The sequence below is a fragment of the Macrobrachium rosenbergii genome, chromosome 48 (assembly GCF_040412425.1).
Source record: "Macrobrachium rosenbergii isolate ZJJX-2024 chromosome 48, ASM4041242v1, whole genome shotgun sequence".
Taxonomy (NCBI): Eukaryota; Metazoa; Arthropoda; class Malacostraca; order Decapoda; family Palaemonidae; genus Macrobrachium; species Macrobrachium rosenbergii.
The window spans coordinates 49,211,649-49,232,636 of record NC_089788.1 but is presented as its reverse complement, the minus strand read 5'-3'; the positions used below and the strand labels follow the sequence as shown (position 1 = coordinate 49,232,636).

The 20,988-nt window shown below is 37.0% G+C and overlaps 1 protein-coding gene across 2 annotated transcripts in view; it reads left to right on the top strand.

Annotated features, from left to right (window-relative positions):
• The window catches only part of LOC136831371 (RNA-binding protein Ro60-like), a 159,978-nt gene extending 151,827 nt beyond the window's left edge, over window positions 1-8,151 (top strand). The window contains exon 14 of one of the 2 annotated variants that reach the window (XM_067091699.1): window positions 3,779-8,151. The gene's annotated coding sequence lies outside the window, so the exon portion shown is untranslated. The remainder of the gene's footprint in view (window positions 1-3,778) is intronic. The other variant, XM_067091700.1, reaches the window with a different exon arrangement.
• The last annotated feature ends 12,837 nt before the right edge of the window (window positions 8,152-20,988 follow it).

Sequence of the window (20,988 nt, the reverse complement as noted above, 5' to 3'; positions counted from 1 at the left end):
ACCTGTGTACAAGTGTTCACCTGTATCCGTGCGTCCACCTGTATCTGTGCGTCCTCCTGTCTGCTTGGCGCCAGTAGCCAAGTGTTCGGCGCCACTCCCTGCTATTACAGATCCTTCATTGGAACCTATCCAACACTGTTTGGATAATATTTTAGGACTTCTGCAGAAGCACCCTTCAGTGACACAGGATCCTCCAGACTTAACTCCTTCCTCAATTTCATTTGATGAAGAACCATCGAACTGGAGCAACCTACTTCTGCTTATGTGGCTCTCCTGAAATACTTCCTGTTCTGCTACCCAACTTTTTTCACTCCAGCAGCCCTGATGTCTCCAGGCTCAGCCTTTGTGATGAGAGAGCCTGCAGAGACTTCCAGGCTGCCTAAGATGGTTCTTTCCTCCTCATCAAGGAAAGCTTTATCCTGTATTGATGGTTGGCTAGCAGAGAAGAGGGATCTGGGTAAGGCTGTTTTTTGCACCCCTCCCTCTCGCTTGTCTCAAAGGAGGTACCTGTCATGTGTGACTGAGGAAACTCCTTCCTTAGGAGTTTCTGCCTCCTCCCAGGGGGACTTCCCCAGTCTTATTGACTCGGTGCATAGGTCAGCGTTTAACTCCTCCAAGATTATGTTCACATCTTCGGAACATGACAGTCTAGTTAGAGATGTGTTTAAGGTGTATGAGGTCTTCAGTTTCTTGGACTGGACCTTTGGGGGGCCTTAGCTAAGAAGATTGAGGACTGCAACACCCTTCAAGAGAACTTCTCATCGGATTGGCTAGGAGTTCTCTCATGCACAGATAAGGCGATCAGGGATGGCTCCCAAGGGCTGGCATCACTCCCTCCCAGAGGTCGGTTCTCCTATTTTGGCCTTTGGACTGACTTGCTTTGTTCCCTCAAGCTACAGTAGACCACGTAGCAACAGACTTGCAGAAGAAGTTAACCCAAAATCTGCTAGCACGATCTACCAAGCATTCCAAGGAGTTGGGACGGGGTACTTCAGTCTCGTTCAGTGCGAGGTCAGTCTCCCCACTGCAATAGCGGCCCTTTCGAGGCAGTAGAGCTAAGTTTCAGCCCTGCCCACACACTAACTTGCAGTCAGCCCGACCAATTAAGAAGTCATCCTCTAAACTCTCCTCTCACAAGTGAGGATCACGTCCTCCATGTCCCCATAAGAGCCAGGCTTCTCCATTTGTGGGACAAATGGGAAGCTAGTAATGCAGAACCCTGGGTAATCAAAGTTTTCAAAGAGGGCTATTCCATCCTGTTCAGGGAAAAAACCTCCTTTAGTGTCCTCGCCCATCAGCTTAACAGCCTACTTGGTAGGCTCAGAGAGGTTTTTGGCTCTGTTGGAAGAGGTCTCTTCCCCACTCAGGAAGAGGGCTGTAGAGGTGGCCGAAGGCGTAAGCACAGAAGGTTTTTACAACTAACTGTTTGTCATCCCCAAGTCATCGGGAGGTTGGAGACCTGTCCTGGACATCAGCACACTGAACGTCTTTATTCAGACAACAAAGTTCAGGATGGAAACGAACCGATCAATCCTGTCAGCCATTCACCCAGGAGATTGGATGGTGACCATCAACATGCAGGACGCATACTTCCATGTTCCAGTACATCTGGACTCCAAGAAGTATCTGAGGTTTGTGTTCCAGGGCAGAATCTTTCAGCTTCAGGCTCTGTGCTTCGGCCTCTCTACAGCTCCTCAAGTATTCACCCATGTTCTTGCCCCTCTGGTGAAATGGTTACATGTCATGGGTATCAACGTCTGTCTGTATGTAGATGACTGGCTTCTACACTCCCCCTCAAGAACAAGATGCACAGAGGACCTTCAGGAGACTCTTCTTGCCCAAGAATTTGGCCTCTTGATCAACTTGCAGAAGTCGCAGTTAGCCCTGACTCAATCGTTTCTTTATTTGGGGAAGAGGATCGATTCTCTGACTTTTCAGGCTTTTCCATGTCACGAAAGGATCCAATCATGCCTCTGGAAAGTACGAAACTTCCTGTCTCCTGTTCTGCTCGGCCAAGGAATGGACGAGTCTTCTGGGCACACTCTCATCCATTGAGAAGTTCATACCTTTAGGAAGACTACACACAAAAGAGTATTGTAATTCTTTCTAAAAGCCAGTGACACAGGAAGACTCTTCCAGACTCCTTCATTTTCCCCATCGCTCCCAAGATCAAGGAGGACCTACAGTGGTTGCTCACACAAGAAAAATTTCCAATAGGGAAATCACTGCATCCTCTGAACCCAAGCCTAACCTTGCACTCAGATAAATCATATCTGGGTTGGGGGACTCTTTTAGACAATATGGAAGTTTCCGGGACATGGTCTCTGAACAAGAGAAAGCTACGCATCAATGTGAGGGAGCTGAAGGCTGTTCATTTGGCCCTTCAGTCTTTTGCAACAGCAACATTCAGCAAGATAGTCACTGTCCATTTGAACAACACGAGTGCATGGGCCTATATCAAGAACCCGGGAGGGACTCACTCCTTCTCCCTTTATGAAGAAGCCAAGGATCTTCTCCTCTGGGCACAGAACAGTCGCACCAGAATTGTGACTTGCTTCATCCAGGGCAAATTAAACGTTCTTGCGAACGAGTTAAGTCACTGCAGCCAGGTTCTCCCTACAGAATGGACACTGAATCCGCAGGTGTGCACCGACCTTTGGAAATGGTGGGGAAATCTGTCGATAGACCTGTTTGCAACATCGAGGAACCATCACCTCCCTTATATTGTTCCCCAGCCCTGGACCCTCTGGCATGGGTAACAGATGCCATGCTCCAGGACTGGTCAAACCTGGACATGTACACCTTCTCGGCATTCAGCATGGTAAGAGAAGTCTTAACCAAGTTCTTATCCCACAGCAACATGTCGATGACTCTTGTAGCTCTGTTTTGACTTTCTCAGACTGCTGATAGACTTCCCAAGACCTCTGCCTCAGAGATGAAGCCTCCTCAAGCAGCCTCACTTCCATCGGTTTCACCAAGTCTTATACACTCTCACTCTAACAGGCTTCAGATTGTCAGGGAGATTGTGAGATTGTATGTATACAGTAAAACTTTAATTATTGTATCATACAATGTTTCTCTCTCTCTCTCTCTCTCTCTCTCTCTCTCTCTCTCTCTCTCTCTCTCTCTCTCTCTCTCTCTCTCATGTAGACAGTTCAGTCTTCACTCAGCAAATCCATGTGAACCTTCAGTATGATAAGTGTTGGTATCTAAAACTAATGAATTATCAGTGTTTATTGTTTATCTGTTGATAGCAATTTCAGTTAACAAGAAATTATTTTAACAGTTATTCACCGTTATCCACACCAAAGTAAGTGGGATTTTGTTTTTTATAGATGGAGTTTTCCCACCTATGAGTACCATAATGTAAGCTAACATACTTTTACACGTTCCCTTATATTTTAGCGTAACCTGAGCCTTGGCCTTAAAATACTAAATTTGATAATTGTTGCAGTGTCTTTCATATCAGATATTGAAGAAATGGGGGTTCTTTGAAAGTGTTATCTACAGATCCTCCATCTTTAAATGTGATATAATTACTGCTTAATTGTAGGATGTATATGTTTTTTGCAGAAAAAATCCTCATTGTCATCGTGATGCTGCCTAGATTGCTGATTTTTTATTATTTATGAGTACAGTGTAGAAACTCAGTAGTAACCTTCTATTAATCACTTCCATGGTAGTCTGGAGGTTTGAGTCAGTGTCTGGTTATACATTTGTGTACAGTAGTAATAAAATGGATATTTATTCCCCCCTTCTTTTTTCTTTCTCTCTTCAGGTATGACACCATAACCTTCAAACAGCGCTTAATTTTATGGTTGAATGTGATGAAGTAATTATGAGAAAGAAATTCTAAACTGATGCTGTATGAGAGAATGTGAGTAAAACGAATTTATTTCTGATGAATGTCAATTAGAGCAGAGACTCATATCTAATAAATTACAGACATGATTTTTGGAAGAAGTTATGGTTGGTTAGGTTTTATTATGAGTTATGTATTAGGTACTTTATATGTGGGAGCATCTTTGAATTAAGGCAGATACATTGATTACTCTAATCAGTAATGTATGTTATCTGAATTTTACTTAAGGTATGAAAGACCTGTAGAATGTGAAGATAATTGTTAGAAGTTTATACAATCAACATTTCTGCAAGGTTGGAATTGATATGTATCATACTAATTTTTTGTCCTTAAAATAGTTTTTTACTTGCTCAATAGGGGTTTGTGCTCAACTTCCCAGTTAATGTTCACTTACTTCATCTCTATGATAGATTATGGGGTGTTTGATGATATTGTTTCTGTAATGCAGTTTCCCTTTGTTTAGGCTTATTGCATTTGCTTCAGCATTTATGTTAATGCATTGTTTTGTTCAGTTAATGATGTGTTCTTTCCTCAGAAATCTTACTATTTTTCACCAATAGGTGATGTAAGTAGATTATACACTTATGGATCTCACTGTCCTGGCTTTTTAATAATTGCTCTTCTTGATGCCAGTTTATTAGCAGTGGGAGTATTGCTGAACTTTTGAGGATTTTGTTATGCCTCTTAATTACTTAACTTTAATTGTTGGTAGATATTCTTTGACAAATCCAGATACTTTGAAGGAAATATTTCCGAGTATATTTTTATTTTATTGTTTTTATACAAAGATACAGGAATAATTATTACAATATGGCTAGTCTTGAAATGTTTCCTGATATTTGTTCAGTTTTGTAAAAAGTGTGAGATGAAGTCATGATGTTGTTTTATGAAATCTAGCCAGTTTTTAAACCTAGTGCTAACTTGGATGCTGTGTATTCAAGTCCTCTAAATTTTTAAATTTTGATTATAGGTTAGCACTGAAAGTTTGGACCTTAGGGTTTCCTTCTGTTTATATATCAGTAGTAACCTGAAGTTTTAAGCCATTTTACAGGTCACTCACAAATTTTTGCGAATTGCATAGTGCATCTCTGTAAGCTCTGATCAAATGATATGTGTCTTTTGATGTGTTTTGTAAAGTGTTTGGTTAGTATGAAATTATACCACCGTATACAATAGGTTAATTCTGTGGTAGGTTTTAGTTTGAATTTTTAATGGTCCTGGTGGTTTAGGTAAATTATGACAAAGTAAATTTTAAAATAAGCTTCTGTGTAATATGTCAATAGACAGTATTTTTAGTACAAGTTAATTCTGTGCCTTTATTTTGGTTGAGATTATGTAACTGCATTTAACAAAATCTTGTTTACAGAACTGGTGCTCTCAGTAAGCAAGCATTTTTCTTTTAGTGCTAAAAAAGATATGTAGACCTTGTATATCTCAGATGAATTTTTCTCTGTCATTATGTATTGCAACATATGTTTAATAACCTTACCGTAGGTTCATGGATTTTGAAACAAATATTGAGCCATTTTTTGCAGGCCATGTCTTGTTTAATAGCTCTAAGGGAGGCAGCAATACAGGGGGAAGAGTAGTGAGTGGTAGCATGTTGTACAGGGTATAACGCAACTCACTCTTATTATGATGAAGTACAAGTGATATACATTTGTAATAACACGTCCTAAATGTAACTAATGTAGAATAGTGAACCCTTAATTGTAGTGACACTTAATGGCTAAGTTAATTTACCATTTCTAACCAAATGAGTTTGTCCAATACTTTAAGCAAGAAGTAGTCGAGTTCCTTGAGCTTCTAAGTCCGTAAGAGTAGATTACAAACAAAATTTTAGCTTAAGTCACCTTTGTCCTGATACTGTATTTGTTTTCAGTCATGAATCTTGATCACTTTTATTTATAGTTTCAGTTCTTGTGAAAAATGTACAAAGTGGTCATGTAGAATGGAATTTGTGGAAGTTTACCAAATTTGATATAAGGTACAAGTTTACTATACTTGGCATGAACAGTGCTTAAGATATAAACTAATATTGGCAATATTGACAGGGGGAAAGTCTCCCAAAATTCAGCCATATCTGCTGTCTATGTGAACTTGCGGAAAGGCAAGGTTACTAAGAACATTTATTTTTTGTACGTTTTAGCTGGATTTTAAAAGGTGCCAAGCAAAGTATTTGTCAGATGAAGTGCTTTACTTGGATTCATATTTAAATTTTGTTGCTAATGCATTAACATTTATCATCTGAAACAAATCATGAGTGGGAGACTTGTTTTAATATAGCTGTTTTACATTCTGTGATTATTATTTGAGATACAAGTAAATATTAAGTTTTTAACCAATTATCTACCATAACTTCTTCCATTTATTTATTTTAGTAGTAGATTGATATTAAAGTTGTAATACTTGCTAGGTATGAAATGATAAGGTACTGTAATTTAAGCTTCTTCACTTAATATTTATTGTTGTGGAATCTCCGTATATATTTATCCCATATAAAGTTAATGAAGCGCTGAGATGTTTTTCACATGTGACGAAGTGATCTCAGGACCTTGAATTTCTTTCTTGAATCCAGAAATGGAGGCTATTGTGCTTTGAATAGCAAGACCATTTCACAACAAGTGACTACAGTTCTTTAGCTGTGATGATGAAGGATATTTTACTCATGAGTGGATTAAAACTGAGTGTCTGTATGAAGTAATCATTATTCTTTGTGGGTTGGGTTTACCGTAGCGGTGATATTTACTCTTTTAATTGTTGCCGTAGTTTTGCAGCTTTAGTTGATATTGTCTTCTTTAGCAATATTCCAACATTCAGCCAAAGAATATTTTATGTCTTTTACTGTATTTGGTTGAGGATATTGTTCTTCAACATATTATTTCTTGTTTCAGTTTTAAAATTCTTGCATGAGCTAAATTAAAGGTGTGGAAGATAGGTTATGTTATTTTCTTTTAGTCTTGCTAATTATGGTGTCTTATAGTCAGTTAATCGAATCTCATTGACATATGAATATTACAATATATATCTGCTTATTCTTGCATCTATTGTAGAAAATAGAAATTATTTTAGATAAAGATTAAAAGAGTGGAGTTACATTTAGTTTGCAGTTTTTTTATTTTGGTATTATCAGTACAGCAGTCCCCTCTATAAGTGAATTCAGTTATGTGCATACAGCAATTATTACATTAAAAAAAAATAATGGAATTTGCAATGTTTTGATTTAAAATTTTGTCTAGTCTGATTCTTGGACACTCATTCATATGTACATCAGCTAGTATTAATGGTGTAAATGGGCTTTATGGGTTGCTTGCACTTTCTTTTTGCATAGTTTAGTGAACAAGAGTTCAAAGGTCGTGGCGATGGCAAAGGGTATGCTCAACCCAAAAGAACCTGTAAAGTCCATGTTTAAGCAAGGAGGACAAACAGAAGAAAGCAATGTGGACATACAGATTTAAGATTTTCAATTTTGAGGACAAAGCTATGAAATACAAAGCATTTTGGGTTCAAAGAGTGAAAATTGCCGTTATGTTCAATGCAGTCACATATCCCCTGCAACAAATAAATGTTCCAAATTCACCCAAAGCAGATGAACTGTATGACAATTCAGGGCATAATCTAACAAATTGCAACACAGCTCACACATGAAACACTTCTTTCATGTTGTGATCATTGTCATTTATTTATCAGTTTTTTCACAAGAATGAAGTATGTTGAGTATCCAGCATAATTAAGAGAAAGAGTGAGGTATATCATAAATTTTCTTGTAGTTTTACAATTCAGTCAAGTTTTGGTTTTTGAGACAAGGAGGTAGCCATCATTTACTTTTATTTCTGAGGTAGCCATCATTTACTTTTTTTCTGAGGTAGCCATCATTTACTCTTTTTCTTAGTTTAACAACTACTATACTGTAATACATACATTATATTCTGTTCAGTTAATTATTTGGGTGTTTTAACTTTGTACCATATACAGTGAGCCCCCTGTATTCGCAGGGGATGCGTCCCCTCCCCCCACCTCGAATAGGTCAAATCCGCGAATGCTTAAAACCCCTCTAAAAACACTTAGAACTGCCCATTTTGATAGCTTAAACCAAGAAAAACCCTGTAAAAATGCTTATACCTGAATATTTTAATAGTTTTATCACAAAAAGTGCTTTTATTCATGAAAATTATATGAAAATACAGTAATTGGTGAATATTTTTCAGTGAAAAACACCACGAATTGGCGAATTTTCCGTGAATGATGGCTAGATATGTTCCACAGAGAAACCCGCGAATGCGTGAGTCTGCGAACCATGAGAACGCGAATACGGGGGGTTTACTGTACTCAGAGAAAATGTATGTGTGTAATATTTATCTGCACTAAAAATATATTACTGTATTTTTATATACCTATATATATTTTACACTTCAGCAACCAACCCAATTTCTATGAGTTTTGTGTTACATCAGTAAAGTGATCCAAGTTCTCTGTATGTCCAGCATTGAATCTGCTTAGCAAGGGGAGTGGAAACCACAACCTTTCAGTTATATACCCAGCACTACCATTCGGTTATTGCAGAGTGTTTTCAGAGTTGAAAATATTGGATTTTAAAGCAATTTTTGTTTTTGTAGATGTTGTGGTTTTCATAAGTATCAAATTGCCTTTTGCCAAGTTATTGCAAACTAGTTTTTTAGAAATGCAGTTGACACTTAGTTGTTGGGGTAAACTACCTAATGTTAACCAGCCTAATATTTATTTCTTGAACTTTAAAACTCCCATATCACCTAAATAATATGCATTCTGTTTAGGAAGCTTGTGTGTCATTTGCTATTTTGTTTTGCAGTTGCAAAAATACTATATGGACTTTAACCATTGCAGCCTCCAGACTGTAAATCTCGTGGACTTCCACTTGCTATAAATCCCCATAACATTAATATATTCCAATTTTACAGGGCATGGAGACCTTTGGTATTGTAAGTAGTTTACTAAATGATTCTGGTTAACTGACTGGTAATGCTGGGATGTCGTTGAAGGGCTTTGTATTCAAATGTTTCCCTGGTGAGGTAATATTATATCTGGTTTTAAACAGAACTAGATGCTGTATTTGTTGTTTTCATATATAAACACAGTTATTTTCATAGTGTTTACTATATATTATATTATAAAGACCCCAACAGCTTTCATATGAAGCATGTATAACTGATACACTGGTTGTACCTTTCAGCTTTTGCAGCCACTCAGTAAGATGAATGATAAAGTGAATATTGTTCAAACTCCACAATTTAAATCTTTACATGTTAGAGCATGCTTAGAGGATATTGAAGTGTCTTTTTAATATATGTCATTCAGATATTGTATTGTGAAATAGATAAGGCATGTAGAATGATCTGAAGAGTTGGGATATGGGATTGGTATGCAAATGCTTGAGTGATTTTTATCAAGAATCAAGGAAAGGGTCTCCTAGTTTTATTTATGTAGAATACAGTATATTCCATTAAAACTTTGCTGCTCATTATTGACTACCATAACAACTTGATATTTGTACTTACTTTGACATTAAGCTTAATTATGGTACTTTGTCAAGTGGGAATGTGGCCAGAGAACAGTGTGAGGAAGTACAATACTTTATTCACACTGCTGATATAAAAGAATCTCTTTGTTATTTTAATATTGCAGATTAGAATTTTAAATTACAAATGGGAAGAATGTTCATAAATTTAAAGAACTTCAACAAAAATCATAATAAAGCACTGTTCATGGCTGATAATTATTTATACTAAATAAGACACTGTTCATGGCTGGTGACTATTTATACTAAGTATAATACATTTTTTGCACATCAAAAATAGATCATTTGAGTAGTGGCTTTACAATGGAAAGAGGTGTAATTTCTATTATAGTGTAAATATGTGATGCAAGACATTCAGTAATGCAGATGATGATTTAAACATCTCATTTTAAGCACCACTAAGTAAATGTAAAGGAGACTAGTCTATTTCATACCAGGAGATCCTTCCCTTTGGGTTTAGAAGTAACTTCAGTTATTGTGATACAAAAGTAACTTGGAGAAAGTTACACAAACTCATAATGCATTATTTTCAAGATAAAAAATTCTAAGCATTACACAAACTCCTAATGCATTATTTGCCAGATGAAAGAATCCAGAGTATATATCAGGTGTCAGGGAAGAGTACCTCTGTCTTATAAAAGTTTTGATAACTTGTTGCAGTTGCAGTGTAGACAAAATAGAGCATCTAAACATTCATTTATTTGCAGGTATTCACACACTTAAACACTTAACTGCCTTGGTGTGAGTAAATGCACCAAATGTTGGAGTTTATTGCTCTTAAGTTTGGCTACTGTGCATTTTGGGAAATTATATTTATATAACCAGCATTATGGCTGTAGATTAATGAAATGTAGCTTAAGTAGTCTTGTAGAGTTCTAAATGAATGTAAGAGGTTTTCAGTTAGCCTTTTATTTATTAATGGTAATTACATTTTGTGCATGTCAGTTTTGCTCTAAGAGTACATTAAAGCCTTTTAGAGTGACAGAAATCAATTGTGCAATGAAATGTAACTAAATGTTCATCTTCTAGGTTTTCCTCTTCAAAAGGAAAAGAATGATGGCATTCATTTGAGTAGTTTCTTATTTAGCTACCTCTTAATGTGACATTATTACAGATTTACAAAAATCTAGTCTAACTAATAACATTACTGGAAAAAAATTTTTTAAAATATTTTCTTTCCTTTTCCCATTGTGCTCATCATCATCAAATCTGCTCTCATATTTCCAGTAGTGACAGCAATTAAAATTTATTTGAAACTTTGTTTTAGGATCAGTTGTTTGAAAATCTCAAGTTAGCTCCTAGTAATTAGCCAGCATAAATGTTTTATCAAGAAATTCCTTGTTTATCACTTATATCTGGTTTTTATATTGTATTGCTATTAGTTTTACATTGCCTTTTCTTTTTTGTTGGCATCAAACATCATTAGTTTTATATTGATGCAAATGCTGTAATTTTATGCTATACCTTTTAATTCAGTACTTTAGTAATTTTTTATATTTTTATTGAAGTTTTGTCTAAAGCATCATTACTATTCATGTATTTGTGAGGTTTGTCCTTTTTAGTTCTTTTCATTTTCCTCTACTTCTGCAGTTTCTGCCTGAATTCCCATTTGGTCCAAGTCATCTTTCCCTTTTCTTCAACATTTTCTGTATCTTCCAATTAGTTTGTTTCCTGTCTCTTCCACACATTCTACTACCTTAACCAGTTACACCTCACCACTTGTACAAAGAGTCTTGACTTTGAAATAGTAATGTATTTTTCTAGGCACAGAATACCTCTCGTAATGATTTCTCTCTTGTAGTATAATCAGTCCAACCATCAGTCTTTGCATATAGTAGCAACTTTTTCAGAACCTCATCCATTTTCTTGTTATGGTGTCTTCAGCCATGTATGGAAGCATAAGTCTTTCATATACATCAGGAATTTTTTTGTTTACTGATATATTTTTATTTTCCCACTATCCAGCTTGTGGTTTTTTGTGTGTCCCCTTATCACTATCATTTTTTATATATGTTATTACTCAGCTTTTCCCTTTCAAATATAGCCATAAAGTATATAACCAAGGATACAGAGGTTTTGTACTCTTTCAAGATCCTTCCTGTACCATAACAATCCATATGTGCCCTATTAACTTTTAAACATTCTGGGTACCAAATGCCCTTTATTCAATTTACACTGCACAGTCTTGGGTATCTGTGACACACTATGTTACATTGGTACATGGTATTACAGTCACCCCACTAATGTAAGCAAAAGTGCTTATAGCTTATCTGTCATGCTGACAAAATTTATCTTTTTGTACTAGCTTACCCAAAGTATCTCATGATTTCTGATAATTTACATAAGTAATTTACTCTTATGTTATGGTGGACTCATGTTACTGTGGCATTTCTTTACTCCAGGCACTTTTCCTGAGAATGAACCTCTTCCATTTCATATTCCTCTGATGCTGTTGAAGCACAGACCACCTAGTGCCCAAGTCAGATTTCTTACAGAATCTGTTTATGAAAAACTTAATTTCATAGGATCATACATGCCCAATGTATGATCCAACATACTGATTACCCTACATACTGTGTGTATGGATAAACCCATATTTACAAATGTAGCCTAACTCAAAAAGTGAATATTAAGTTGGGGTTTACAGATAGTACATGGCACATTCATTCTTATGACCCAGCTTGTAGCACATATATTACTATCACTAGAGGTTCAGTCATTAGAGAGGCACCTAATATGTTCTGGATGGTGCAGTTCAGCCTTGTATAAAGATGTTTGATTGGTTTTGTTTTCAAGAACAATTTTTACTCTAATATTTTACAAAACAGTACTCTGACTTGCGTAATTTATGTCATTGTAGAAACTCTCCCTTTTGGAGAATCAGTCTGGTGGCTAAGTGACTGTTAACTGTGTAACTGATAGTACATTGTATGTTAAAGGATAAAGTTACAGAATAAAATTCTTGTTTCCTATAGTTCTCTGAACTATTGAGTTTTATTTTGTCAATGACATATTTGATTCTTCCTCTAAAGTGGTTATGCTGAACTCGGTTGTTGCTTGGATTTATATTAGACCTTGGTAGTGTATCCTAAACTTCTGAATTAGTGAGATATGCATTTACATGTTTTATTTATTTTATTGATGTATGATACTTTCTTCAATAAATTGTAGGTATTCTGGCCTAACTATTGGATGAAGTCAAACAGTGTTAGAGGCATTTTGCTTCAGAAGATGAACATTTTTTACATTTCAGTTAATGTTGTCAGCTGCAGTTTATTATGGAAGCATTTTAATTTACTTTGCAAAAAAGTAACTGAGGATTACTTTCATGCTCTCACCGTAATAATTATAGGTTGTGGTGCATGTTTCATCACTGTAGGGGGTAATGGTTCTTTGTCATGAGCAAAGACTTTATTAGGCTGATAACATAATTTGTGGTGTTTGTTAAACTTTTTATTAATGGCGATGTTTAGCTGATGTCACTGGTGTGAAAAATATTGGTGTTTATTGATTAATAATATTGTTTGATTTCTGTTGATGTGTTATGAGATCGGCTGGAATTATTTTTATTGGAGAGAAATTTTGTGGTACTGTCAGTCAGGTTTTCAGTTAAAATTAAAGTAATCTAGTGATTTCATAGTCATAATTTTGTAAGTATTGAGAAACCATAGATTTTTATATGTAACATTTTAGGCATACATTGTTAAAAGTGACTTTGCTGATTATTAGTAAAAAATATATTGTTGGAAAGAAATTTCTTATTAAAAGCCCTCTATTGTATTTCATAAATGAATATATTGTAATTTGTTTTTCGTCTTACTTGTAGGCATAGTGTGATAGTCTTAATCTCATATCTTGAAACATTACTTATAGAAGTCGTCCATAAATAAGTAAAAAGTAAGTAGGCACTTGAAAGTGTCGACATGTGCCAGAAAGTTCGAACTTAACTTGTGTGTGTTTGGTAAAGTTAAAAAAAAATTATAAACAAAGGGCCCTTTATAATCTTGGGGAATTAAAACCATGTTAAAGGAATTTCCTAGCCAGATATTAGCAACTGTAAGCATTGCATGCATATACTACACTTGTACCCTTACCTTTGGGTTGATTACCCAGTGAAAAATACTCTTTATGTATATTTTTATTTGAGATTAGGAGAAAAATACAATTTGGGAGCACTCCTCTTGTGTGTGTGTGTCTGCTGAAATTTAGGGGAGGTTCTTAAGACTTTCAGCATATACAAAATTTATTATGAAGAGCCTATATTTTTAACAAGTAAACTGTATCGTGATATACCTCAAGATCACAGTAATATTAGTTTATGCTCAGTTCTTCATTGCTGTTGCAAAAAAAGAAGATTGTTGTGGTAAATAAATGGTATTTTCTTTATATATTGGGCCATACCAGCTTTGTAGGTTGAAGCTGGCAGGTATACTGGAAAGTTGGAGCTTCTGTTAGTTTCTGAATATGTTATATTAAAATCTAAAATTTAGGTATGATGAGTTTTATAACTTTGATAAAGGCAGTGATAAAATTCTGAATGTGTAATATTTCTTACAATTTGTTTTGTTTATTTTTAGTAACTGCTTCAGATAATGTATGATTTTGGGAGAAGGCATTCTGCTATGTACTGTAGATAGTGAGGATATGATTTGCACGGCAATTTAAGTTTTGTTGTATAAAAGAATGTTGGTTAATTTTATGAAATACTTTGTCAAACTGATTGGAAATTTTCCTTTCTTGTCATTGAGTGGTATATACATGTAATCCATCAATAAAATACATATGGTATAAAATTACTAATTAGAAAATAGTATTACACTGAGATTTTGTTCTTTATATTGAAGGAGATATGCAAGCTTTAGGGTGGCTGTGCAGTTTAGTAATTTTTTGTTGTTGAAAATTTCAAATTTACATTATGATCAATAAGCTTTTCAGGTATCTGAAAAGCTGTTTAATACTAAAGTCATAAAATGAAAAAGAACCAGAAACTCCAGCTCAAGCTCTGTCATTAATGTATCTGATAGGTTTTAATTTGTGTTAGAAGTGCTGCGAACAGTAATAGGTAATTTATTTGGCATGCTTCATGAGGTTAACTGGTAATGCTAGGATCTTAATTGAAAAAAATGAGATTTGTTTGCTCTTGTTCAATATACAGTACAGTGAGTTAGGCATGAAGGAATATGCACAGTCTTTCTCATAACAACCTATTTTTGTAACCAACCTTTTTTTAGCACATGGATACTATGGTAATAAAATAGTCAACTACAGCTGTGTTTTCTTTTCTTCCTTGCATTTTCATTTTCTTATGAAAATTACAATGCAATATTTATTGAAAAATGTGTGTTTGGTTTGCTATTATAAGTTGAGCACTACTGCTTTGGGTAAATGTGCAACTATGCACCCAGAAATACAAAAATGCAAAGGACAACTGATAACCTTGTGTCAAGTTTTGAACCACCCATGTGCACACTCTTATCTCCAAACTATGGTTCCAAAAATCCAGGGCAGTCTCGTGAAGTTAGAGGATGAGAGAATATTGGACAGATTACTCAAAATGTCTGCCTTCCTCTTCAGGATGCTGTTAGCAAGAGAAAGAAAGGAGCATCATCTTGATATTCAAGACAGAAGCTCAACTAGAGAAGCCTCCAGCCTCCTAGATTCTGTTAAATCATCTGGATCATTTGCAGCATTCCCAAGGAGTCTACCAATGGCATCCAGCACCCATTCTTGCCAGTTGGGAGGTTTTGCTTGTGAGCAACAGAGGCGAGGAATGGGTCTTTAAACTGGGGGCACAGTGTCTTAGAGACGACATAATCAGTGGCTGCTGTTGACACAGCTGGTATACTTAAGGACTCCTAAACCAGCATATTAGCTTACAGGGACAGTAAGGTCGTGTTTTGCCAGTGAAAAAAATCATGCTGTGCACTTAAACTTACACCACCACACACTTAGGCACAACGGTTAAAGTTGCCTTGAGCATTGCCTGCAAGTTAGTTAGTTAGTTATAAATGATTTGTTTAACCAGGCCTCTGAACTCTTTTAGGGTTCTTCTCGGGCTGGGAAAAGAAGGGGGGAAAGAGTACATAAAAAATTAAGTAGTTAAATAAATAAATAAATAAATAATAAAAAAGGGGGGGGAATTAGGGAAAAAAAAATCAAGAGGGAAAGAGAAGAAAAAAAAATGAGGGAAAAAAGGGGAAAGATTATATTTTACTTATCAATTTAATTTTGTTTAAGAAGAGAACGATATTATTAATTGAAAAGTTATTACCTTCTGCTAGAATATCCTTTATTGATTTATTTTGTAAATAAGTCTTTCTTTCATGATGCCATCTGGGACAGTCAATCAAGCTATGTTTGATTGTTATTGGGATGTTACATCTTTCACAAGTTATTGGGTTTGTGTGCAAAGTTGACATCAGATGACCATGTGTGAGTCTGGAGTGTCCTATTCTGAGTCTTTGATCTATGGGAGTCAAAAGCACTGTACAGTGGTAGCTAGTTTGTTGAATGTTTCTTATGTCGAACATTCTGACAGAGGAGGACCAAAATTGAGAAGGAGAAGAGAAGAAATTTTGTGTCGTTTGTCGAACAAATACTCGTACTTGGACCTGTCCAATTGTTTTTATTTGTACTCGACGTCCTACCACACCCTACAAGAAAAACAAAGGCAATAACCCGCATGTTTTTTCCTTTACAGGTATGTACATAAAGTGCAAGCACAATATATAGTTGAATGATAACCATATTCAACAAAATAAATAAAAGAATAAAGCATTTCACAAAATTTAACATAAAAGATGAACAAAATCATGTTACCGTGGTGACGCACAACTGACTTGAGACAGAGGGAGGGAGCATTTATACTGTTGAGGAGAGAAGGAGAAGAGACAGTAAAAACATTACTGTATGTACATAAAAGCAGTAACAATTCACATCAAAAAAATAACAGAAGGGAGTTTCACAATAAATTGAACATAATCATACAACATAGAAACAAACAAATGCAATACAGTAACAATAAAAAATTGAAAGAGTCTTACTTGAGAGAAGTGTTCCAAACTGCACTGAGTGAAACTGTAGAGAGGAGAGGGAAGGGATGGTGGTCGGTTATTGGGTGGGGGACGGGGGTCCGCTTCCTACTGACTTCCCATCTGTACCACTGGGACCGGGCTCTGATGATTTTTCTCTTTCACTATGTTTTGCCTGTTTGCTTTCACTTACACTCGATTCACCCAAATCACTTCTTTTTACTATGGTAAAGTACCTATCGAGTGGCACTTGCCTTTTACGATTTTTTAGCACTGTAAAAGTGACTCATCTCCACATCATGAAACAGACTGGCTTCCGCGCACCTTGGATTATTTGTTTAAATGACTTCCTTGTGAAAAGTTATTTGATCTCTCTTTCCTTTTCTGACTTGCATTCTTTACTTATTATTTGTTTGCAAAATCCTCATGTTTATTGGATTATAATTTTAAATCCTGCATTTGCCACCAGTAAGTTTATGTGTTGTGGCATAATTAATCGTGGGTATCAGAGAGGAAAAGCAGAATTAAGTTTTCAGGTCATAGCGGAATCTGTTGGGTCTCTAAGGGAAACAGCCGAACTGAAAGGTTTCAGAAGCACGTAACAGGTGTTAGTGGGTCTGAGGTGAACAGCAGAACTGGTGGGTATCAGAATGGCACAGTATGGGTTGGGTGGCCTCAGAGGGGAACAGCAGAACTGGCAGGTTTTGGAAGGGTGTAGCAGTGGTTGATAGGTCTCAGATGGGAACAGGAGAATAGCAGGTTTCAGAAGGGCAAAGCAGTGGGTCATGAGTCTCAAAAGGAAAAGGAGAGCTGGTGGGTTTCAGAAGGTATAGCAAGGGTTAATGGGTCTCAAGAGAGGATCAGCAAAACTGTCAGGTTTCAGAAGGACATAGCAGGGTTTGGTGGGTCTCAGTGAGGAACAGCACAGAACTGGCCGTTGTCAGAAGGGTACATCAGGGATTGATGATCTCAGAAGGGAACAGTAGAACTGGTAGGTTTCATAAGAGCACAGAATGGTTTGGTATGTCTTACGGGAAACAGCAGAACTGGCAGGTTTCTGAAGGGAATGGCAGAGTTGGTAAGTCTCAGAGGGGAACAGCAGATCTGGCAAGTTTCAGAAAGGCACAGCAGGGGTTAGTTGGTCTCAGAGGGGAGCAGTAGAACTGGCAGGTTTCAGAAAGGCATAGCAAGGGTTGGTGGTCTCATAGGGGAACACAAAAACTGGTAGGTTTCAGAAGGGCAAAGCAGTGGTTGGAGGGTTTCAGAGGGAAACACCAGAACTGGTAGGTTTCAGAACTGCATTGCAAGGGCTTGCGGGTCTAAGGGGGAACTGCGGGACTGGCAGTTTCAGAAGGGCATAGAAGGGGTTGGTGGGTCTCAGAGGGGAGCAGATTAAATGGCACGTTTCATAAAGACATATGGGTTGGTGGTCTCAAAGGGGAGCAGCAGAACTAGTGGGTTTCAGAAGTCCATAACAGGGGTTGGTGGGTCTCAGACAGGAACAGCAGAAATGGCAGGTTTCAGAAGGGCATGTCAGGGGTTGGTGGGTCTCAAGAGGGAAAAAGCAGAACTAGCAGTTTTCAGAGGGGCATAGCTGGGGTTGGTGGGTCTCAGAGGGGAACAGCAGAATCAGGTTTCAGAAAGGCATAGCAGGGGCTCATAAGCCCCAGAGGGGGACAGCAGAACTGGTGGGTTTCAGAAAGGCGTAGCAATGGTTAGTGTATCTGAGAGGGGAACAGCAGAACTGGCAGTTTCAAAAGGGCATAGCAGGGGTTGGTGGGTGTTAGAAGGAACAGCAGAACTGGCAGGTTTCAGAAGGGCATGGCAAGGGATAGTGGGTCTAAGAGGGGAACAGCAGAACTGGTTAGAAGAGCATAGCAGGGGTTGGTGGGTCTCAAAGGGGTCTCACATTTGAGCAGGACAAAATAGTGCCACTACAATTAAAGGGAAAGTTCCATAAGGCAGTGGTAAAACCAGCTATGCTGTATGGTACAGAAACAGCAAGTATGACAAAGACAGAAGAGAAGAAACTCAACGTAGCAGAGATGAGAATGTTAAAATGGATGTCTGGCGTAATGAGGAAGGATAGGATTAGGAATGATTATATAAGAGGATCAACAAAGGTGGTTGAAATATATTAAAGAAAGTGCAGGAGGGGAAAGATTGCACAGACACCTGCTGAGAAGGGAGGAAGACCATTTTGGAAGGCATGCTATGGAGATGGAAGTGCAGGGTAAAAGAAGGTGAAGACCATGAAAGAGATGGAGAGATTGTGTGAGGGAAGACTTTGGGGAGAAGGGACGTGACGAAATAGAAGCGCACCACAGAGGCAGATGGAAGCAGTTCATCCAAATGGCGACCCCGTATGGAAACGGAACACGCTGAGAGAAGGTTATATTGCACAGTCCACATCAATAGTCAAATCTACTGTTATAGCACTCAGAATAAAGAAAGTCTTTTAATTTTTTCTCGAGCGACTTAATGTTTTCAGTCCTCATAATATCAAGAGGGAGCTTATTGCATAATCTGTGAGCAGCAAATTTAAAGGTTCTAAAACCTACATTTGAATTGCATCTTGGCTCAACCTTAGTCCATCTGTAGCTATTCTTGTGTTGACTCCATCCGTGGGATGTATTATATCCAGCAAGTTATTCAAATAATTTGGACACTCAGTCTTGATAGCTTGGTAAATCATTATAGCCTACATATTTTAAACATTACTCTAGCTTTAACAGGGAGCCGGTGCAGCTTAAACAATACTGGCATAATCCTGCCAAATGGTGCAACCCTTTATTAATCTTGCTGCTCAATTTAGTATACTTTGCAACTTCCTACGTTGTATCTTAGGCAGATTATGATAGATATAGTTGCAATAGTCCACTCTGCTTATGACATGGTTAATCACAAGTTTTTTTCACAGAACACTCAAGATATTCTGTAATAAAGGAAATATTTCTTAAGTTGATGGCCAGTAATGTCGAGTATTTTTAGATTCTGGTTCACTGCTGCTCTTCTGGGCTCTGAACCTGCACAACAAGGTGGCTTCTACACCAAACACGAGTCCATTTTCTGATTTTATTACAAAAACTACAGTACAAATACTACCTTATTATGACAAAATATATGCAAATTTACAATAATTTTCCGTTAATTCAAATTACAGCTGGGTTTACAATCAAGAACAAACTGAATAAGGAACAAAGGATGAATTCCGGAACATATGGGAGCCGGCAATCTAGACGCAAAATTTACGTTAATTTTGTTACAAATCGCAATTTGATTGAGCCTACGAAAGTGGTGTAACTTCTTGATATGTTAAATATCGATACAAGGCTAAGGTGGGCATCCCCCCTCAAACTGGGACCACCTTGACGTGGTGAGGGGGCTCTCGAACCTAGGGATCTATTTTCCCTAAGTTTGATCCCAAGTGTCCCACATATATATAAATACACTTTAGGAATAATTTTGTGGATTTTTCCACTTTTATCAAAATTACCAATATTAATAAATAGGAAAACATATCATAGCATGGAGTGAAGTTGAATCTGAAGCTAAATAGTGGGAACTGTGGTAGAACCATCATCTACCTGATAATGTTCGGACCTGGTTTTTCAGGCGGAACTATTCTGTGGAGCTGGACCGTGGATTCCAGGGGGGCCTGGTTCTAAGAATAGGACTCTCAGCTTTCTGTCCGGTTAGCCCATATTGTGATTAGGATGGGGATGACTGTATTATTACAATACACTCAATCCTAGCAAGTGGGTTTTGCTTACACTTGGGCCATACTAATCATGATGTGCCATCCCCCTTTTGGGTAGGGTAGGGACACGGACATTTGGGAGTCAGTTCCCACTTGTGCCATTAGTGGAACATTCAACGTCATAAAAAGCCAATGATATCTTTTCAAGATTTATTAATTTTTTATATATATATATATCTTTTATGCAAAGTAGTCATGAAGATATTAGTACCCCTGGACCCCATGATGGTAAAATTCTGGCACAGTCGATGACTAATGGAACGTCACTCCTGAATCTCCTTAACACAGATAAAAACGCTACCATGGAACATCCTGTTCCAAGTAAAATAGCAATCCCTAAAGACTCGAACAGTTTAGAAAGTCAAAAAGAAACAAATAATAACAAATTGGTAAACTCCAGTATTGTAACACTGGAACCATACATAAAGGGCATTAACTCTAAAATAGAAACAAGTAATCCCCCTAAAACCCCATCAACACAAGACAGCTCATCACCGATGAATGTGAAAAGATTAAAAAGAAATAACTATCGACTCAATCCAAAACTAGTTCATTTTGAACATATTTTTGGACCAGACAATTGGTCCAGATTTTTAATATTAAAAGCAGAAAAACAGATCTCACCAGCCATTTTAGAGAACAAATTATTAAATATACACCCCACACAAGACATGGAACGTAGACATATCAAAAACAATGAATGGCTAATAAAAACAACAACCAAAGCCCAATCAACAACCTTTCTACAAATAACCAACATAAATGAAATAAAAGTAACAGT